This window comes from Pinus tabuliformis, chromosome 1_2 (assembly GCF_031772625.1).
Source record: "Pinus tabuliformis cultivar Carrire ecotype Pingquan chromosome 1_2, CPIR1, whole genome shotgun sequence".
Classification (NCBI taxonomy): domain Eukaryota; kingdom Viridiplantae; phylum Streptophyta; class Pinopsida; order Pinales; family Pinaceae; genus Pinus; species Pinus tabuliformis.
The window spans coordinates 1,267,932,049-1,267,955,693 of NC_142298.1; the positions used below are offsets into that span (position 1 = coordinate 1,267,932,049).

Consider the following 23,645-nt stretch of genomic DNA (forward strand, 5'->3'; position numbering starts at 1 on the left):
AAGAGGCACAAGTGACCATTGCATCATCTTTAATGGTAGTGAAGGATCAGTCTGCGGATATGTAGATGCTGACTATGCAGGTGATTTGGACAAAAGAAGATCTACTACAGGTTATGTCTTTACTCTTGCAGGTGGAGCAATTAGTTGGATGTCAAAGCTTCAAGAAACAGTTGCGTTGTCCACTACTGAAGCTGAATATATAGCTGCTTCAAATGCCAGTAAAGAAGCAATCTGGTTAAAGGGTCTGCTCGATGAGATTGGAAGGACGCAGGAGAAAGTGAATGTACTTTGTGACAGTCAAAGCGCTATTCACTTGGCTACAAATCCTGCTTATCACAGAAGAACCAAGCACATTGATGTAAGGTATCATTTTCTGAGACATGTGATCGATGGCGGAAAAGTAGCTCTTCAAAAGGTCCATACGCGAGAGAATTGTGCAAACATGTTCACAAAGCCAGTTACAATAGAGAAGCTGCGGTGGTGTTTAGCTTCTCTTGGCTTGTAGAAAAGATGATGAATGGGCATGGGCAAGGGATTAGGAAAATTGTTGTCAAGGTGGAGTTTGTTAGTTTGACAACGAATTAGTAATTCTGGGTAAAATGTAATTATTCAGTTTTATACCGAATTGTCAGTTATGTAACGGAGGTCGATGATATAAAACTAGTGAATGCCCATGATTTGTAAGTGAGGAGAATCATTGTTGAATAATAAATTCCAACCCCTTGCCCCGTGGATGTTTCCTTGACACCTTGTCGAGGTTTTACCACGTAAATCCTGAGTATCTATTTGTGTGTGTGAATTCGGTTTCTTTTCTTAATTGAATGAATTTAGTTTCTTTTCTTCATTATTGTCATATTCATTCAACACATCTTTGACCCACCTACTAATACAGGCTTCACTGCTGCATTTAAGAATTCTGCTGTCATGTCCACCGCGCATTCCAAACTTTTGGAATTACTTAGCCTACAATTGTTATAATGCAAAGGGATCCATGTCGAAAACAAATTGAAATAACTAAGCAAATTTTGATTATTTCAAATATAAAATTTCTATGATACTTAAAACCTATAATAATTTGAAAATTTTAAAAATTAATAAAATAAACAATTTAAGCAATACCATGCATACATAGTTAGAACAGCCAAAATATCCTACTGTTTAGATTATAAACTAGCAATTGTCCTAAAAGATGCAAAAAAGCGCGGATGGGCTTGTTAAAATAGAAAAGTTGTATGAGAAACACATTTGTAGACATGTATGTCATATGTTTTGCCTTTTGAATATGGGGATTACCTTGTGAGATATTAATTACAAAATGAAATATTGTACTCTCAAAAAAATAGAAAAAAAAAAAATACAAACAAACAAACAAACAAAAAAAATGGTTATTTTGAACATACATTTAATAAGTAGAAATATTAAAAGGATTTCTGAATAATTTATTAAATGAAATATCCTTACATTAAGCATCGAATCAATTTGTTGCTAACATCTTTAGATTGAGGTAGTGCATGTGGTATTTTTGTTGGATTATGTCTGAAAATTTATTGAGCAAACCTTGAACCTATAGTGGAATTTCCTCATTTAACCTCTTCCCATTTGTAGGACATAGATTATAACAAATAACAAAATTCTTGTCTCGACTCATGCTACACTTTATGTGTATTTTCCAAAACATGTTGAATGACATTCCTATAATATTTCTAGGTCTCCCCAACAAAAGGTGACCAACATCCACTATGTATTACATCACAAAATACCCAATTCTTGTATGACCCATTATTAAAGCAACCCAACTTGAGTTGTCTACTAACATACTTTGATCTTTTTTTAACCAAGAGGTTTTATAAGGACCAATTAGAGGAATACAAGTGAAATAGAGTTTCTAGACAATTTAAGTTCATACCAGATGATTTCCAAATACTCTATGTCCATGCCTCTTAGGCCTCACATTTTATTCCTTTTTTGGCACTTCATTACTAAATTTCTTTGCAACATTAATGTTTTTCCTGTTTCACACTCACCTTCCTCTCCATGTGATTCTTCTTGTGCTATTGTTCACTTGTTAGCAACTTTGAGGTTTAGAGGACATTCCTAGGATTTATGTGTCTCATTGGAAATCAAGCACCTTAAGGGTGTTTGATCTCCAAATCCTTTTAAACCTTCCCTTCCTTAAATATTTTGACCTTAAATTTGGTGCCTCAAGGTTTTTAAAGGATGCTTTGAAGTTTTCTCTACAATTTTTTGTTCTTTCACGTGAACTTCTCTCTGTAATATTGTTTAGACTCTTTTCAATATATAAATTTATGAGTTTTACTTTGTGAGTTTTTTTCCTAATTTCATAAAATCCTTTGTTTGATATCAAAATGTTTACATATAAAAAATTCAGTGGTTTCCTTTATGTTGTCATAAAATCCCTTGTTTGACATGAAGACATGTGTTGTCACTTTATTTAAAACCTTTTGAATCAGTATGTTCACTTAACGTTTATAGAAAGAATTTTAAGATACACTATATACAATAGAGGGAAATAGTGTGCCTCCTTTGTTTGATATCAAAATGTTTACGTATAAAAATTCAGTGGTTTCCTATATGTTGTCATAAAATCCCTTGTTTGACATGAAGACGTGTTGTCACTTTATTTAAAACCTCTTGAATCAGTATGTTCGCTTAACGTTTGAAGAAAGAATTTTAAGAGACACTATATACAATAGAGGGAAATAGTGTGCCTTGTTTTAATGCATAATATGAATAGGTAGAAGAACCAAATTTTGAATTTTTGCAACAGTGAAAGAGAAGAAAACACTTCATTGAAATGAAAAATATTCAAACATGTTTTCATATTAACATCTATGCTAAGCAACTTCTTTTTTTGTTTCTATATATAATTATATTCATTAAGTGAGCATTTGGTTATTCACGTAATAATACTATTTTCATTTCAAATAATTTGCATCAATGAATATTTTAAATAAAAAATATTATAAAATTATTAAAAATATAATGCATTAATTATATCATGAAAGAAAACAAATTGAATTAGGATGTCATCTTCTAATTTTCTATCTATAACATAAAAAATAACAAATTATACTAAAACAAAAACTTTCAAACATAATTTAAAAACACGGATCTCTCATTATTCCTAAAATAAAGTTCAAATATGACTTTCCTATATCATCCATATTGGTTACACCAATAAGTTATAAATCTTGTTGGTAAATAATATATTTTAAAAAGATAATAAATTAAACATAATAATTGTTTAGATAGTTGAAGAGGTTTTGGAACATATCCCATCATTTCATCATGAAATATGTTCAAAGATCATAAAAAAATAAACAAAAGTATTAATTATTCTATCTGGAAAGAATGATTTTATAATTTGATTAATATTTAAAATTTCTTAATTTAAAAAAAATATAAATATTATATTATTAAAATGAATATTTTTATTTATTTATTTGATGCTTTTATCTAAGGGATTTGAACCTTGAATCGTATAATTTACATAATATGGTGACCACCAATTAAATAGCTAAATAGTCTTTATCAATATTTTATATTTATATTGTTATTATATTCATGATATCTAAGTTTATCATATTATTGATTAAAATTAAATCTAAGTAGAGAAGATTTTATCTTTCCTCCTAACCATTAAAAACAAAAAAAATAACATTTTTATATTTTTATTGTAATTAAATATAAATTAACTATCATTATATTACTTAAGAAAAAAGGTTATCTTTATGTTTTTATCTCTATAATAAATAGAGATAAAAACTGTGATAATTTATAACACTACCTTTTTCTGTGAGAAAAATAGAATGTCAAATATGAAAAAAGACTTAATTTGTTAACTCATCTTTCGATTTTTTCCGTTTTTAGCTCCCGCTAAAACTATAACTATAAACATAGGCAACGTAAAGCAATAAACTTTATAAAGTGATAAAGTTGTCCAGTTACTATATTCCATGTATATATTTGTGTATTTTTTTAATTTATAAACAACAGCAAAATAACATCTGTACTGAACAATAAACAATAATAAAGTTTATAAAGTGATAACTATTAACAAAAGGGAAGTTTACTTTTTAATTTATTTGTTTGGATGGTTAGTTTAAATCTAAACCGGATATATCCTCTTCATCTTTCGTTATAACTTATAAGCTGAAGGATAAAATTTCTTTTTAATAGTAGAAACAACAAATTGATTCCAAGTTGAAATGATTTTACCATGCTTTTTGAGATCTGTTTGTGTCTTTCATTCCCACTATACAAGTGCGGTTCCTCCAAGTTGAAGGCTAGCAAGTTAGATCTTCTTCCTTTCTGAAACAACTTTTTGCACCCTGCAATACACTTCAATTTGTCTTATCCAATTATCAAGCTGTTCAATGTTAAGTTCTCCATCATAAATCGGCAAATCAAATTTACATCTAATTTGATCAAAGATGATTTCTTCTTTTTCTTCTTGGAAGGACTAGACTTATGAGAAGAAGAAGATGATGATGATGATGATGGTGATGATGGAGGAGATGGTGGAGGAGGCATTTCTCCCTTTCCCTTATCTTCTTTGTCTTTAGGTGATGAAGTGCCTTCATCTTTGTTCTTCTTAAACTCACGATACATCTCTTCCACCATTTTGTGTATCGTTATGAAACTATCTAGGAATTGAGATTCTGATCCAAGTGGATGTTCTTTTGTCATTGTCTTTTGTGAAAAGAGCCTTCCAATCTCTAGATTTGCTTCAATAAGTTCACCTTCACCGCGTTCGAGCCTCAACCTAGTAAGCATTCAAACCTTCACACAACCTTGTCAAACATTAAAAACCATAAGCTTTGATACTAACTTTATCCATAAATGAAAAAGGTATTATAGACTTAATGTGAAGTTTGCTTATGTTACTTAGTGCAATGGATCGAAAAGATTGAAAATAACATAAGCACATTGAAACATAATCAAACATATCAACGCAACAACAATTTGATAATGGAGTTCACCAGACTTCTTGGCTACCTCTCCGGGTCCTTAGCTTCCAATGTGACCACTTTATTAGTCTTCAAAATGCTTTTTACAGAAATGAGCTCAGAAACAAAGACTCAAATGAGAAAATGGACCTCATAATTGAGATCAGATCGAAATTTAGACTCAAATGAGTATAAACTTGCCTATACTTTGCTCCAGTGACCTCCAGACCCCCTAGAAAGTCCAAAACCACCTCTATCTGGGCAAAACCACCTTTCTCATGCACAAAACTGCCTCCTACATCAGAAAACTATCTCCGGCATCAAACCCGCCTTGGGAAACCTACCCGGTGGTATGGTGCTTCTACAAAATGATAAAGGTTTTAAGAAAATAATGGGTGCTTGTTTGAGCAAACCCCGCTACTTGAAAACATGGTCATTGGAGTAATGTTAAGGCATTATATAAAGGGGAAGTCGGTGGGTCGAATCCACCACCCGACCTTACCACCATTTTACATTGGATATGGCATATACTATGGTTTGGCCTTGATACATATCTCCACTTTCTGCTTGTTATATGGTGGTTTGGTTATGATATATATGGTGTATCATTCAATACCTCCTGTTGCATGTGGGATAATTCGTCAAAAGGTTTGGCGGCCGGTGGATTGACCCCGGTCGTCGACCTTTTATTCTGGCAGCCTCTCCTACAATAATAAATATAACATCATCCAATACCTTATCAAGAATCACTATAGCCCGTCCGATGTGGGCCCCTATGGTGAAAACTTAGTCTTTTGGGAGGTCAGGGGTTCGATTCTCCCTCACCCCTAAAATTTTGGAAAATAGGGGATATTAGGCAAAATCCAAGTTGCCACATGTCAACACCGGATTGGCCCATATTAACCAATCAAAATTTGCCACGACACCTCCTCTGTTGACGTCATCCAAGACCCGTGGCTCATTCTCGAGTTGACACGTGTCCTTGTTGACATAACCATTGACCTAATTGACTGTTGACTAACTGTTGACCATTGACTTCTTCCCTTTGACTTTTTGTCATTTGCCCTAATTTTCCCAAAAACTTTGATTGGCCATAACTTCTTCATCCGAACTCGGATTTATGCGCCATTCACGCCATTGGAATCGTATCGACGAGCACTTAGACTTGCTCCTACTTTCAACTACATTTGAATACTTTGATTTGGAGGCAAAACTGGATCCATTTTGGATCACGTATGGTAGGAATGTTGACTCGAAGGTCAAAAAAATTGGTGTGTCCTAAATTGGTTCCTGAGACTAAGAAATGTTTAATGAACTCATCATACATATCGAGGTTGTGGGCGTGGGCTAAATTAGGGGTGGGTCTCCTAGGTATGTTCTGACGAGTGATGATGTTTTAAATACCCCTGGACCTGCTTCAACATAGGAAGGGATAGACTCATTGTGGGATTTTATGAGTGGCAGCACACTGTCAGGAGTTGTGGGTGTTTTTTTCTCATAGTATGTGAGTTGATCAATGGTGACGATGATACTGATGATGTTACTATAGTCATGGAATACGTGTAGCTGTGGGCGCATAAGATATTTTAATCTAACTAGGCATCAAGGAATTTTATGTTTATGAGAATTGTTTTACCGGTAAGCCCCACCAAACGTTTTGGAAAAGTTTGACAGGTGCATAAGGATGCTCACTGTAAACCCTTAATGTAATGGTAGAATTACTAAGTTGAGGGCATCCAATTTTCTGCTAAACTGATTTGGACATAATACAAGTGGATTCCCCCTCCTCTATGATACATCTATGGATGTTGATGTTCCGGATAGTGACCGATATTTGAAAAGAAATGAACGATGGGAGTTGTAGTGTAGCATTGTCTAAATCAAAGTCCATCAATCGTGAATCAAAATGGTCGATTGCGCCTAATGTAGAAAGTAGGGATTTTTGTTGCGTTGGATAAGTTTGCAAGACCTCCAATGTTGACATAGCTAAAGGATGCTATGCTAAACCATCAACGATACTATAGCTAGTTATGAGCATTATGACGTAATCGCTCTTTGATCACTCGTGAGATGGGTTCAATAGGGGATCGTGGTATCGTTAAAAGCGGTATGGCAGTAGTGTTAAATGATGTGGAGGGGTTAGTTTATGGAGGAGTTGCATATTCCTGATTTCATGTTTGTAAGAGAATATATTCTCCGCCCATGAAAATGTTATGATTGGTTGGATATTGAGAACTTCCCTGGCAGGGTTTTGGTATTGGTGAGAGGCGAGTTCATGTTGTTTGGATACTACCCCCTGGTGGGGAAAAGGGTTCTACATTACTGTAGGTTGGTGGGTTGTGCCCCCTTTCCCCTATATTCTCTCGTCTTTCTCAATTTTGGGGGTTAAGGACAATGATGGGTGTAATGTCAATATTCCCCACAAATAGCACATGCATGGTTGGTCTGAAGACTAGCATTCTTATTTGGATTTTTTGGGTTGTTGGTACCTTGATTTTAGGTTTTATTCCGATTGGGGGGATTACCCCTGGTGGTGCACACATAGTTTGGTTGTTTCCCCCCTTCCCAGGTTCTCCCTTTCATTTTTTCTTTCTTTTCTTCTTATTGGGATTTGGTGGATTAATGGTGTTGAGGCTTTCAAAAGCCTACTATTGTTGGGTGAAATAAGGTTGCACAAAATTAACCCTTGCATTAGGCTGCAGTGAGGGGTTAGCATGTTGAGGTGCAGGGAAAGCATAATAAGGATTTTCTTATCCTGGGTTCACATAAAGGGTTTAGGGAGTTGTCATAGCCTTTGTGGTGCAAGGAGGATATTGGTTACTCAGTATGGTAGGGTATTGGTTCCCCTATGTGGGAGGGTTTTTGGGATGCATGGGATGATTAGGATAATATCTCATACTAGTTGGAATTTGGGTTGCAGGTGGTCCCCTAAAATATTGGAAATGGGGTGGTTCATTGTATCTGCTAACATGTTGATTTTGGGATATGATTCCAATCAAACTGTCGGCAACATTCAATGTTCCTGGCTTGATTTGGGCAAATGAAAGTAGACGGAGAGAATCAGGAAAGACCGTATATAAGTATGCTGATTGATTATAGATAAGCTCAAATTTTTGAGCTTTGGTGACAACTTCTTCCTCTGTTTAAGGCACGGTTGCATCCACATCTTGTAATATCCCTTCTCAATAAATTTTGCTAAAGGGGGAACTACAATTTTGAATTTTGGAGCTAACACGTTTTTGGGTTACCAAATTAGGAAAAGTGGTTGAAATATTAGAATTCGTGGAATATTGGGGCCACCCCTCAATAAATGTGTACCCCTTGGAGGTAAAATTGATTTTGTGGAAGGAGGTCAAAATATTTGGAGGAGGGAACCACAAGGGAAGGGATGGAAACAAATATAATTATAGGATTGAGGGAAGTTATTGGGACCTTTTGCTAATTTGACAATTACACTATTGTTTCTCAGGTTGTTTAGCTAGGTCATAAGGTGTTTTTTAGCACCATAATTTTTTGAGGGGAATTCTCACCCTTTTTTCGATGGACCACGAGTGTCACCCTAGGAAGCTTTTTCATATTTCTTATAGGCTTGGGGGAGCAATTTCAGGTGGTACAAATTTCCCTTGCATCAACCTGGACACAAAACACAGGAGCTTCATTCAATGAGCCTCTGACATATCACGTGCATTTGTGGCATGCTAAACAATGCCCCTAATTTCACATTATTTAACCCCCTACCAATACAAACCCAATACACCTTCACAATTTTAAAAACCCCTACTTTCAATAGATATTGTAGGCATCCATTTTTTCTTAAATATTTTTTATACCCCTTTATATTTTTTCATTAATTTTGAGCTCCATTTTCTATACCTACTGTTAGGGTCCTATGGTCTAGGAATCATAGTGTTTGCTTATCTTACTATTCCATTCTAGAGGTATGTTTGTAAATTTTAGCCTATGAATCATTGGGTGTTAGAGTCTAATGGTTTGTGTGTGTCATAGGTTTTCATCCTCCATTTAAAAGGTTCATGTCATAAAGGGGTTTTTGAAAACTAAAGTTTAATTTTGTAGAAGTTTGAAGTGTAGAATCCATGAGAAGGTTATAAAGTCATAATTTCGAAATGTGTAATCATGGAGGGACAAAGAAGTCATTGAGTTTAAAGGAGATATCTCAGGGGTTCTACACTGGCGCAACACCATTTCCAACATACCCAATAGCTCAGTTTTGTCTAGAATGGTCTGCAACTATGTCAAGCTTGGATGCTATTTCACCCTGCTGTGAAACTATAACAATCAATCTTATTTTTGTGTTTTGATTATTTTTGGACCTTCTAGAATGATGTTGGAGATCAGGATAGGCATAGGGATCCAATAGCTAGATAAGATAAGGATGATTTTATCAAAATGATGTTGCAGTTTTATTTTTAGCTTTATCTTAGTTTTAGATTTTAAAACTTGATGTTTCTAAGTTAAAATGATTCGATCCTCTTAGTGGATGAAAGATACATTGTATCTAATTTTGATTTTTCATTCTGCCTAAATGTATTTAAACTGAACAAAACATGAGAAGAAGGTTCAGATTTGGGAGAAGGCTTGTGTATGTATTTTCTCTTGCTGAAATAAAAATTTTAGTGCAGTGAATTTGCCACTTGACCAGAGATTCTTGTGGTATGGATTTCAATTTTCTGTGACCTTTCTTATGTGTATGTTATTCATTGTGTCTTTGTTTAATTTTTCACTTTTAAATTGGTTCTAAGATAGTTTTTCAGAATTCATTTATGTTGATGCTCTGAATGACTACTCTTCTTTCTAAACTATAATGGAATTCACCTTTAGCTACGTGCTCCTTTATAGTATTCTTCTAGATATTTGATCATGAAATATATGTTTCATAATTCAATTCATGCTCTATTACATGTGGTTGGATATCTTTGTGTGATTTCAAGTTATTTTCAAAACTCATCCTATGCTATGACAAATGTTGTGACTTGAAATAGTACCTGCCCTACCTCCGTTTTCATAAGTGTCTCATGTGAAGCTCTGATAATTTTATATAAAATATGAATGATGGATCTATGCCCAATGACCCTTCCTCTCAAGTCAATCAACTATCTTCATTAAATCTTATTTACCTTTATAGATATGGCCTCTGTCAAATGTCCTTGAGCATTATTGTTTACATAATTTGACTTTATTTCAAGTGAGGGAGCCCCCTTTGGTTGAGAAAGGATAGTTTTCTAACCAAAAGAGGTTTGTGGTTACCCCTATAAACCTTTTTTAAGCCTAGAGGTGCAATTATAGGGTTCTAACACCTACCATTATAAAAACCCTTTACCCCTTATTATATGCTCAATATATTATGTCATTTTTTCCTTAATATATATCCCCCAATATGACCCTACATGGTATGGTATTTCTCCCCTAGTGAAGCCCCCGTGATGCAGAAGAGGAGCCACACAGTCTTATCGGAGAGTATTATGGTGGTGAGATCAGTGAGCCCCTGCAGGTCCATTCCTTGATCAATTTGTAGTGGATTTCTGGGGAATTTGCAGGCTTTCGAAGTGTGCTTTTCTCAAGTCAAATTTCCTTTGCAGAAGCCTGCACAGTTCTTGGTGGATATAATTGTGGGCAAGTCTTGGTTGAGGGATTTGGGGTTGAATTGAGTTGGAGGTGTGAGAAGGTTGATTAGGGGATATTCCTCAGTCTTTTGGAGGGGTTGTAGAGGTTGAATTTCCTATAGGTCATATTTTTCTAGCAGTGGGGAGCCCATAGAATTTGGGGGTGATTTTGGAGCATCTGAACTAGACCAAACCCTTTCTGGGTTTTTTTGTATTTGTGGTGGAGAGGCCAATATTAATTTGGTATAATTTTATGGGCAATTTTGGAGGCTTAAACAGGGTTTCCTTTCAGCCATCAGTGTAGAAATTCTAGGGCCAGTGCAATACACTATGGAGGAGTTGTTTCCTTTGCATCCAGGCAACATTTCCTCACTTGAGATTGTCTAGCTTTCCTTGGCAAGCCGAAGTGCATTGTACTCTTCTATATAAATAATAAAATGGTTGAATTTTGACGCAATTATAGTGCAAATTATGGGTGCTTAATGGTGTAGAAATTTCACCTGTAGAACAAACTGATATATGCAATGTCCTAAAGCATAATACTTGTTCTACTTCTACAAAACATTAAGAGGAATCATAATCAAAATCATGAGCAACATCAAGTAGAAACATGCATAACTAATTAAGAAATTAATCACACATAACACAAGATATATCTAGGGGAAAGCACCGGCATAAAACCCCAACCATGTATTATCAATCAAGTGGAAATCCTCTTCACAATACAAGAAGAATTAGCTCTCAAGCTATTTAATTCTCAATGAACTATGAAGATATGAAGATATGTCTCAGGAACCACCAAAGCCCTATTTATATAGGTTTTCCCTATGGTCCTTACGTAGTTTGCTTAGGAAATAATAGCAAAAGCATATGCTATTAATTCCAACATGCCAAAAACAACCAATGGTCTAACTACGTATTCCTTGAGAACACCGGTTCCTCAACCATGCAACAAATACTTACTAGAATTAGTTAAGCATTTGATAGTACATTGTCCCACATCTGATCTCAACTGGGTCTCTGAAAGAACTGACATGCAACAATTATCCATGAGTGAATCCTCAGTTATCTAAAATAATAGTCGTCACATGCATGCAAGCATTAACAAACTATATTTTATTATTTTAACAACTTGTTAAAATAATCTAACTGGACTTGACTAGTTAGAACTAAGTCAATTGATTCTCTTATTATAGAACTCATGCTTATTCCCTCAATCAGTGGAGGAAACTCATATGCATGCTCACAAATACTTCAAATTCAAATTTCCTTAATTAATAAACTCAATTGAATTAATTAATTAATATTTCAAACTGCTGTTAAGACCAAAATTAATTTTACTTCCTATAGATAGACCAGGTATTGCTATAAATAGGAAGGGACCCAGAAATCCTATTTTTATAACTTTCTATTTTTAGCATTTTCACCTCTCACCCAATGTGGCCAATGACCTCACTGGCCAAACTGCTATTTTTAGACATGCTAACCAAGTCTATTTTTAGCACATTCTAAATTTAGCATTTCTTCTTGCACACTTTTCATCACTCCCTCTCAACAAGAAAGGGATTATCAGCAACCCCGATCCTGTCCCTATGGAACTCAAACTTGTCCTTTGACAATGCCTTTATCAAAATATCTACATCTTGTTCCTCGGTCGAAATATACTACAACATCATGATCCTCTGGACCACACAATCCCGTAGATGATGATAGCGGATATCTATATGCTTGAACCTGTCATGAAACACTAGATTCTTGGAGAGTTTAATGCAACTCTGATTATCACAATATATCACCATTGGATCCATCATCTAACCAAAAAATCCCACTAGGATATTTCGCATCCAGATGGCCTCACATGCAGCCTGACTTGCTACCATGTACTCTGCCTCCGCTGAGCTAAGTGCAACTGATCTCTGTTTCTGGCTATACCAAGAAACTATAGCTGACCCAAGGTCGAAAATCCCTCCAGAAGTGCTCTTCCTATCTGATGGACTACCTGCCCAATCTACATCTGTGAAGCCTTGGAGCTTCACTCCCTCTATCTGCTTGTACCATAATCCATATTGTGTACTGCCTCTGAGATATCTTAGCACATGCTTTGCCACCTTCCAAAATAACTTGGTTGGCTGAACCATAGCTTGACTTAGCTAGTTCACTGCAAAGCACAAATCTGGTCTTGTGTTCACTAGATACATGAGTGAACCCACAAGCTGCCGATAGACTGTAGTAGCTACTATCTCACCTAAAGTAGCATCCTCGTTCCTCTATTTACCTGTTAGAGGAGTTTCCATGGGCTTGCACATATCCATGTGGAAGCGCCTCAGTATCTCATTGGCATACTTGCCTTGAGAAACAAATAGTTCCCCATCTCTCTGCCACACCTCCATGCCTAGAAAGTAGTGCATGAGGCCCATGTCCTTCATCTCAAACTCTCTTGCAAGATCCTTCTTGCAAGACTTGATCAACTCATCATCACATGTCAAAATCAGAGCATCGACATAAAGTAAAATAATCAATAGCTTACCATCTAGAATGATGTGGTAGAGGTTCGCATCTGCTTCACTCTCGGTGAAGCCCAACCCGATGAAATCGCTGTCGATCCTAGTATACCAAGCACGGGGTGCTTGCTTCAGCCCATACAATGCTCGCTAGAGCCGACACACATGTGACTCACGATTGAAGGGCTCAAATCCTTCGGGTTGCTCAATGTATACCTCTTCCTCAATCTCCCCATTGAGGAAAGTTGTCTTCACATCCATCTAATGGATCTTGCAACCCATCTGTGCTGATAGTGCTAGAATCAATCTGATCGATGAGTACCTCACAACAGGAGCAAAGGTCTCATCATAGTCAATCCCCTCAACCTGTGAGAAACCACGAGCAACAAATCTTGCCTTATGTTTCTCAATATTGCCATCAACTGCCCGCTTTAACTTGTAAAGCCATTGGGAATTAACCACTGACTTGTCCCCTGGTCTAGGAACAACATCCCATACACTGTTCCTCATGATAGAATCATACTCCTCTACCATCACATCCATCCAAACTGGCTGCTGCACTACCTCCTCAAAGGAAGAAGGCTTGGTCGCTACACACTCCCCAACCAAAGCCATGTAGCCAGTGTATCTATCGGGAGATCTCCTCTGTCTACGATGAGAGGATGGCTGCCCCACATTCTCTCTCGCATCCTGCATCAATCTGTCAACTTCCCGATAGCGTTTCTGACCCTCTCTGGAAGACTCTCCAGTAGTGGTGATCTCCACCACTGGAATCTCTGCATGCGGCTGCTCCGCATCATTAGGAGGCTCCTCCTCCTTAGGAACTAATAGTTCCTCATCATCACCATGCAACTTGAGCTCCCTCTCAAGTGACTCTTTCATGGCTCACTGCTCACCAAACTTGAGATCCTTGCGCACTACTCTTCTCTGACTGGTAGGCAGAAACACCCGATAGTTGTGAGGTTTGTCCGTATACCCCACAAGTATTCCCAGCTTAGCTGTTGGGTCTAGCTTCTTCTGAGCATATTTGGTCACATGACAGTAAACTGGTGATCCAAAGATACGGAAGTGACTCACATCTGGCCGCTTCCCTGAAAAAGCCTCTATAGGTGTCCTCATCCCCAAAATACAATGAGGAATTATGTTCTGAAGATACATTATTGTATTGCATGCCTCAGCCCACAGATGAAATGGTAGGCTTTGGTCATGTAGCATCGCTCGAGCTACTCCCACAATAGATCTGTTCTTCCTTTCGGCCACCCCATTCTGTTGTGGGTTATGAGGTGTCGTGAGTTCCCATTTAATTCCTTCTGAAGCACAAAAGTCTTTAAACTACTGGGAAACATACTCTCCACCATTATCACTCCACAAGGCCTTTATCTTCCTCCCTGATTCTTTCTCTACCAAAGCTTTGAACTCACAAAACTTCAAGAAGGTTTGATCCTTCTTTTGCATGAAGTATATCCAACATCTACTAGAAAAATCATCTATAAAAATAACAAAGTACCTTTGCTTTGCAGTGGAGGCTGTAGAGAAGGGCCCACATACATATGAATGAACTCGATCTAGAAGTACTCCTGCTCTACCATCCCGATCATGAAAGGAAGCCTTCGCATACTTACCCAGACTACAACCTTTGCATGTGCTTGTCTACTCTAGTTTGCACTTGGGTAATCCGTTACAAATTTGCTGCATGATCTTCAAGGCCCCATGATGCAAGTGGTCCAGTCTCTTATGCCATGACTCGCCAATATCTTGGCCATGCACCACTTCTACCTTGGAACTGAGAGCAGCACAATCTTCTACCTGTAACTTGTAGAGATTCTTAATTCGAATCCCAATCTGTTTGGTCTGTCCAGTGCCAATATGCCTTAGGAAAACCTTTCCAACCTTTCCCAAACTAAAGACTACATCATAGACTTTATCCTCAAGCATAGCAATAGACACAAGATTCTTTTTCAGCCCTGGTACATACATAACATTAGAAAGAGTGAGGGGAGAACCATGCTCCCTCTGAAACATAACCGTACCTCTACCCAAGACACAGTACTTTCCGTCATTGCCCATCTCGATCCGTATCTGGAGATCCTTCTCCTCCAAAGTGCTGAAAAGATTCTTGTCACCTGACATGTGGAAAGAAGCTCCACTGTCCAAATACCAAACACATCCCATGTTGGATGAAACCATGCATGCAATAAGCGACAAATCCATCTCAAACTGTGAAGTTAGTGCATCACCATTAGATTCCTTGGAGGAACCTTTCTTCTTGGACTTCCTCTTTGGGAAATTATTAGCATAGACCCAACTCATGACAATGAAAGCATCTCACCTTCGACTTGTCAAACTTCTTCCCTCCTTGAGAAGACTTGGAATGGGATGCCTTCCCTTTCACTTTCTTAGCTTTAGAAGCTAAAGCCAAGTTCTCTTCATCATCATGTTTTGATGAAGAAGCTCCATCGTTGGAGCTCCATCTGATCTCCTCCTGCATCAAATCCGACCACAGTCGTTCCCAATCTAGCAGTTTGTCCCTTCCATTAACCAAAACCTGGTAGCTATGCCAGCTCTTAGGAAGGCCAAGGAGTGCTATACTCACCATATCCTCATCAACTGTAGTGACTCCTACACTTGCAAGCTCATCTCTGCAGGTGGTGAGCTTGTTCAAGAATGTAGAAATAAAGTCACCCTTCTCACACTTGATCTTTCGAAGCTTGTCCTTCAGTGCCAACTTCCTTTGATCACTACTATTCTGATATAAATCTTTCAATGTTTTCCACATTGAAAACGGAGAGTCCTTCCCATGGAGGCTTGAGACTATGTGATCTCGAACACCCTCCAAGAGAATTCTCCTAGCTCTAGCCACACACTTACCCATTCCACTAGCTCAATCTTGTTAGTAGGCTTAGGGACTTCTTGATCAATGAAATCCTTAAGACCATTATCTTCCAAAACTGCTTCCATGTGATCCATCCAAGCTATATAGTTTGAGCTGCCATCAAGGGCATACTCAAGCCTCAAACCATTGAACACCATCGATGAAATAGATGTGATAAGAAATATATATCAAGAATAAGAAACTTCGAATTCCTCCTGCTAGTATATTATTCTTGCTTGATCACCTGTGCTCCGATACCATGTACAAATGTCATCTGTAGAAAAAACCGATATATGCAATGTCCTAAAGCATAATACTTGTTCTACTTCTACAAAACATTAAGCAGAAGCATAATCAAAATCATGAGCAACATCAAGTAGAAACATGCATAACTAATCAAGAGAATTAATCACACATAACACAAGATATATCTAGGGGAAAGCACCAGCATAAAACCCCAACCATGTATTATCAATCAAGTGGAAATCCTCTTCACAATACAAGAAGAATTAGCTCTCAAGCTATTCAGTTCTCAATGAACTATGAAGATATGAATATATGTCTCATGAACCACCCAAGCCCTGTTTATATAGGATTTCCCTATGGTCCTTACGTAGTTTTCTTAGGAAATAATGGCAAAATCATATGCTATTAATTCCAACATACCAAAAACAACCAATGGTCCAACTACTTATTCCTTGAGAACACTAGTTCCTCAACCATGCAAAAACTACTTACTAGAAATAGCTAAGCATCAGATAGTACACTATCCCACATCTGATCTCAACTGGGTCTATGACAGAACTGACATGCAATAGTTATCCATGAGTGAATCCTCAGTTATCTAAAATAATAGTTGTCACATGCATGCAAGCATTAACAAACTATATTTTATTATTTTAACAACTTGTTAAAATAATCTAACTGGACTTGACTAGTTAGAACTAAGTCAACTGATTCTCTCATTATAGAACTCATGCTTATTCCCTTAATCAGTGGAGGAAACTCATGTGCATGCTCACAAAGACTTCAAATTCGAATTTCCTTAATTAATTAACTCAACTGAATTAATTAATTAATATTTCAAACTGCTGTTAAGACCAAAATTAATTTTACTTCCAATAGATAGACTAGGGACCGCTATAAATAGGAAGGGACCCAGAAATGCTATTTTTAAAACTTTCTGTTTTTAGTAGTTTCACCTCTCACCCAATGTGGCCAATGACCTCACTGGCTAAACTGCTATTTTTAGACATGCTATTTTTAGCAGGTCTATTTTTAGCACATTCTAAATTTAGCATTTCTTGTTGCACACTTTTCAACATAATGGTTGTCTAAAATTTTATGTTTTCACATGTATTTTTACTTAATATCACTATCAATTTTCCTATTATGAACATTACAGTGGTATTAGAGCATGTTCATGGCTAGTGTGGGGAACAAGAGTAGGTGATGCCACCCAAGTACCAAGGCGTTGTCTTTCAAAGGGGTTGTGGAAGAGGAGGTAGAAGTCGGGGGAGAGAGGGAGCACAAGACCCATTTTTAGATACCGAGTTGGAGAAATTCAAAGAGGGAATGGAGAACAAGGAGAATTTAGAGGGACATGAAAAACATAGACATCGAGGACAAAACTAGGTCCTTAAGGAGATGCTAAGGATGAATCAACAGATGTTGAGGCAAGGCCAATTGATGATGGACATGATGCAGTAGATGATGGGCTTGCAGATGAATGGGATGCCAAAGGAAAAACCCTAAGGTGATGGGGGTTCTAGAGTAGGGGGAGGAAGCTATACATATCAACCTCCTCACAACCCTCTGTGTGGCCAAACAGACCGTCCTACTATGCCCCATTTTGTGTATGAGTGAGAGTTGGAGAGCGAACTCAACCTAGTTGCAAACTAGGTTAATCAGTTGCACATGGGATTAATGAGAATAAGGGCTAGATCCCTGTTGTGGTCACCAACACCCCCCCCCCTTTGTTTGATATTAGCAATAACACCAAGCAAAGGGGGGACCCTGAATAAAAAATCCAAAAAATATTTTTGTTAAAGTTTTTGTGTTTTAGACTCCCTAAGGCTTGATCGCATCACAAAGAGAGAGTGAAGCGTTTCCTAAGCGCAAAAAACAAGCTACGGAGAAGCGACGCGAAGTTCATCGCGTCGCATACATTCAAAGCGCTCTTAAAAAAGAAAATCTTAAGGAATCGCCGATCGCCGATATGCGACGTCGCATATCGCAACGTCGCTTGAAACAACATAAGTAACTGAATGGAAATCTGCGATCTGCGATCTGCGATATCAACGATCTGCGATATTGGAAATTTGTGATAACACTTAATGACGTCGCAGTCCTCGATACTGCGATTCCAATCGCAGAAAGGACTCATCGCAAGAATTCTCCGACATAAACGGTAAACCCAAAATTGAGCGCGCATCTTAAGGGAAATTAATGATCGCATGCTTGAGTATCCAAGAATGATTGTATCGTGTTTTTCGAAGAATCAAATCATGATGAGTGTCAGAATTACGCATTCATTAGAACTTAATGTCAATCTTTTCGTCATTTCTCTTCTTCTTTGCGTAAACTGCAAGACATGTAACTGATATAAATCTATATGCAGGAAACATCTAAGGAAAAGAGGAAAGCGCCAATGGGGTAACAGAGAGAAGATGCCTCTGCAAATGGATGCCGCATGCAGCAGGACCGCGGATTCCAGAGTATCACCCAACAGGCACTGATGAAAATAGACTATCTAAGACTCAGAGTCAAAGGCGCACAAAAGCAGCGTGTTTGCAAAAGATCTTGAAGCTCAGACTGGGTAAAGCAAAAAGAGAAACGCAAAAGAAGGAGGACGCTCCAGAAAAGCCTAGAACAAAGAACGGAAGCAATTCTCGATACAGGGGATTGTCCAGACAACGTGACTCCTAACTCATTGAGTCATTCACACGACCGGAAACCGAAATAGCAACAACAAAATCAGTTCGAAAGGAACCTTGGTTGTACTAAGTATACGCACAGCGAATACACCCAACTAGAGAAAGGTTTTCGAAAATATCTTCTAGTTTGTCAGAAAGAGGTGCCGGCTCTTGTTGTTTCCACTTTTATCACTCAAACGAAAGAAGAAGACAGCCAGCCGACTCTTCCCAGGCAAACGTTGCATTGCTTACAACACTAAGGAGTAGATACAGAAACGGTTAGAAATTAGATTTGATTTTTAGAAATAAATTTGCTTTTAGTAAAAGGGCAGTCATTTGAAGTCGTTCCCTAAATTTGTGTAATTAAGATTAATTAGTTAGTAGTATTTAACCCTTCTCATGGCATTTGGAGAAGGGTCCGGAAATCTGTCAAAAAACTTGTCCTCAGAACATGCACTTTTGCACCCTCGGAGGGGGTTTTTGATGAATGGATGGATCGAGATTTATTTATGTTTGCATTTTAATGTCTGTTACTGATGTTGCACTTCTTTACTCTTAGCAGATATTAGAACAAGTAGAAATAAATCGTTATTGCTTGAAGTTTATTAGTGAAATCAGTCATAAATGGTACTTTTATCTCTTAACTAATTTCTGCTTATATTCCTAAAGTGATATGCAGCTGAGTTCTTTATATGTTAATGTATGAATGTGTGTATTACCATTTGGCACTTCTGTACGGTGGAGTCATTTATTTGTGCTTGACATATGAATAACTAATTATGCGATATGTCGTTCACAACTATTTTGCCTAACTTTTTATGCAGAAAGGTTTATCTTAATGGATTTCTATTCTTATGATAGCTGAATGATCTTTATTACCAGCTATTGTTCGAAATCTTTTTAGATCACATAATAGAAGAAAAATACCCCGGGTTAGCGTAGATTAGATGTATTGTTTTTCATTAGATTACAATAGCATAGAGTTAGTTTAGAAGTTAGAATTAAATTAGCTTAAAATACCCCTAGATCAATACCATCAAACTCTACACACACACCCACCCCTCACATTGGGAAATTGGTCCCATTACCCCCAGTCGGACCCGCTACTCTAAACGGGCAAGGAGCCGCCAACCAAGTTCCGGATCGGGTGGGTATCCCCCTTGTTGTTGACCCAATTTCGGGGCCCTCAACATATTTGGCGCTAGAAGGAGGGCACGAGCTATGAATGGCGCATAAATCAAAATCTAAATACCATTCTGAGAGCAAATCACCCTCACCAACTCCCCCGACTTCTCCGGTACGATTAAACTCGGAGCTAGAAGTCGCTCGGGCATCCACCGCTGCTACACACCCTAATATATCAGACCAACTTATCATTGATCCCCCTGAACTTCAAACTTTGATTCATAAACTCCAGGGATTCTCTATTTTTACTCAGAGGTCTGATAAATCTAAAGGCAGCGTGACTTCGCAGTACAATCCTGCTCATCCCCTGACCAGATTGAAGAGTGAAAAGTTTGGCATCCAGCCAACTGAAATCCCTCTCCCCACTAGGAAAAGAGCAAGGAAAGCACTTCCAGAATCTGACAGAGAGACTCTTTCATCTACCTCGTCCATTTCAACTCCCTCACCGCGAAGTCAGCCACCCACATCTTCACCCCAGATCACTCATCCATCTTCCGTAACCCTTCCTCCGTGATCATCGAAGATCATAATATCTCCATCTTCTCAGCATCAGAGATCATCTTCTGCACTTCTATTAACTAGCAGCTCAACGATGGCCCAGTCTCCATGGAACAACCCTGGGGCGGTTTTAATGCCTCCACCCCTGAGTCCAATACCGACCCATCCTGAGAAATGGCTACCTAAATTCAATCCAGAAACAGGCATGCTAGCTGAAGAACATATCAATAATTTCATGCTTTCTGTTAATCTCAACGGAGTTACCAACGAAGATGCTGTTGTCCGGCCTTTTCCCTATACAATGCAAGGAACAGCCGGGTCATGGTACTTTTCGTTACCTTCCAGATCTATCACGAGCTGGGACATTTTTCAAAGTCAATTTCTAACCAAGTTCGGTGATGATAGATCAACAGCGACATTGATCAACGACTTATCCAATCTTAAAGCTGAGGCTAGAGAACCCATTAAAGATTTCAATTTACGGTTCAATAAGATCCTCAACAAAATCCCCGCTGCTTCTCAACCTAGCGAGGAAGTAAGATGTGAATGGTATATTACGGCCTTACCATCAAACTTGGCCATCTTCGTAGATAGGGCAAGCAAGACAACCTTAGTTGAAAACTTAACAGAGGCGTTAGCAGTTGAAAAACGCGTAGTAGCCCTTGAAAAGAGATCTGCAATTGAAGAACGTAAATCTAAGAAAATCTCTTTCAAAGAAGACACCAAGAAGAAACAAACGAAAGATCCTTTCGATATGGAAGGATTACAAAAAGTATTAAAGGCCATGTCCAATGAGATGATTGATATAAGAAAACAAGTAGCAGAAATGTCTTCAAAAAAGCCTTTCAGGACTTTTAAAAGAAACCCTCCCATGGAGACGAAGCCACCCAACGCTGTCTCAAACGTTGAATCTGAAGAAGAAGAAGAAGAAGAGAATACCATCGAAGCACAGACCGACGATGAAGAAGTGGTGGAACTACAAGGAATGTGGGATTTCATCCTCCCACAAGAAGAGGATCAAGAAGCATTTCCGGTTAGCACATGAAGCAAAAATCAACTTGATCCTCCCCAAACTACCCCTAAACAGAAGGGCGCAAGCCCTGCAGCAAAAGATAAGGTCGCAACAAAGAAAACAATCGCTAGAGCGACCCAATTTAGCCCAGTCCAATCAGACCAATCGCCTCCATCAAGAACACTGATAGTGTCAGATGAAATGGAGTATAACATCATCGATGACATGAAAAAGACTAGGGATAATATCACCCTTTACGAGTTGAGCAAATTGAAACATCAACAGAAAATAATGATGAAAGAATTACATGCCGTGCCTACTACACCTTTACCTACGGCTGTAGCTTCCCACAATGTGGGAATACCTCCAATCAACACGATCAATAAGATTGATCCAAACGACATCGCCTTAATTGGAGGAACATCTAGATCTCATACTCCTCCTTTTCTCCTCACTTATGAAATTTTCAATAAAAACGTGCACAATTGCTTGGTTGATTCTGGTGCTTCAACTAATATTTTACCCAGGTCAATATGTGCCAAATTGAATGTTCAACCGCAAAAATCCGCAGTGCGCATAGTTCAACTTGATCGATCGCAAGTCGAAGTGATAGGTGAACTTAATCAAGTGACCATAAGACTATCGTCTAACCCCAAGGTATGCCAGGTTATCAACATTCTAGTAGCTGATATCCCTGAATTCTATGGTTTGATTCTTAGCAGGGACTGGTCCGAAAAACTCCACGGATACTTTTCAACCGACTGGTCGCACATGTGGTTACCCTACAACGGTAAACCAAATCAAATAAAGGTTGAACGAGAGTTGCACCAAAAATACATAGTGACGGAAATTATATTTTGATGGCTCTAAGTCCAACGAGGGAGCAGGAGCAGGATGCGTTCTGATTAGCCCAGACGGAAATAAGACCATGCTTACATGCAGACTTGAGTTCGATTGTACAAACAATACAACGGAATATGAGGCCTTGGTGCAAGGCCTATACAAAGCAATCGGATTGAACGTTAAGTATCTTTAAGTCTTTGGAGATTCTGAGATTGTCGTCAAACAGGTACGTAACACCATACACTGCCTGTCAAGTCATTTGAAGCACTATCAATCTTTAGTACAAGATCTGACTGCACATTTCATAGCATTCAATATTTCGTCAATCCCGAGACTCCAAAATGCAAGCGCAGACCTACTAGCTAACGTAGCCTCTAGACTTATTCCCTCCGAAGATTTCAGTCCAGATAGATTCTCAATAGATTAATCTTTAGACCGTCCATCCCTGACAACATCACCAACTGGAGAGTATTCAACGACGATCCAGACATCGTAAGTTTCCTCACCTCTGAAGGATCCTACTCAAACCAGATAATTGACGAAGACTGTCATGATCACCAAATACAACAAAGTAGCACTGATAATGCTATACCCAAATCGGTGGTCAAGTTAGAAGACCTATATGATTTGAAAAGTCAGTTCAAAAGGTCAGCTAATGCCAAACTCTACAGTTCAACTCTGAACTATGAGTCGGTGAACCTAGGAACCGATGAGAAGCCACAAAACGTTAATCTAGGCCAGGGCCTAGCCCCTGAAGAAAAATCAACATATATTCGTCTTCTGAGACAGTACAAAAACGTTTTCGCCTGAAATTACGATGAGCTGAAGACTTACAACAGTTCTATCATTCAACACACTATCCCTATGATTGACAATGAAAAACCTGTCCAACAGAAGCTCAGGAAAATCCACCCCAACTTGGAAAATCAGATAAAGACTGAGCTGAACAAGTTGTTGAGAGCCAGAATAATTTTCCCGGTCAGACATTCCAAATGGGTATCCAATATGGTACCCGTTAGTAAGAAAAACGGAGATATTAGGATCTGTATCGACTTCCGGAATCTCAACAAAACCTGCCAGAAAGACAATTTTCCCCTCCCACCTATGGAGCAAATATTACAGGTAGTAGCAGGCTCAGACTTAATGTCTTTTCTGGATGGATTTTCAGGATACAATCAAGTGCTGGTACATCCCGATGATCAGTTAAAAACCACCTTCCGAACCAAAT

The 23,645-nt window shown here is 38.1% G+C and overlaps 1 pseudogene; it reads right to left on the minus strand.

Moving 5' to 3' along the window:
* Positions 1 to 23,645, minus strand: part of LOC149210839 (pyruvate decarboxylase 2-like) — a 64,507-nt pseudogene that overhangs the window by 7,617 nt on the left and 33,245 nt on the right.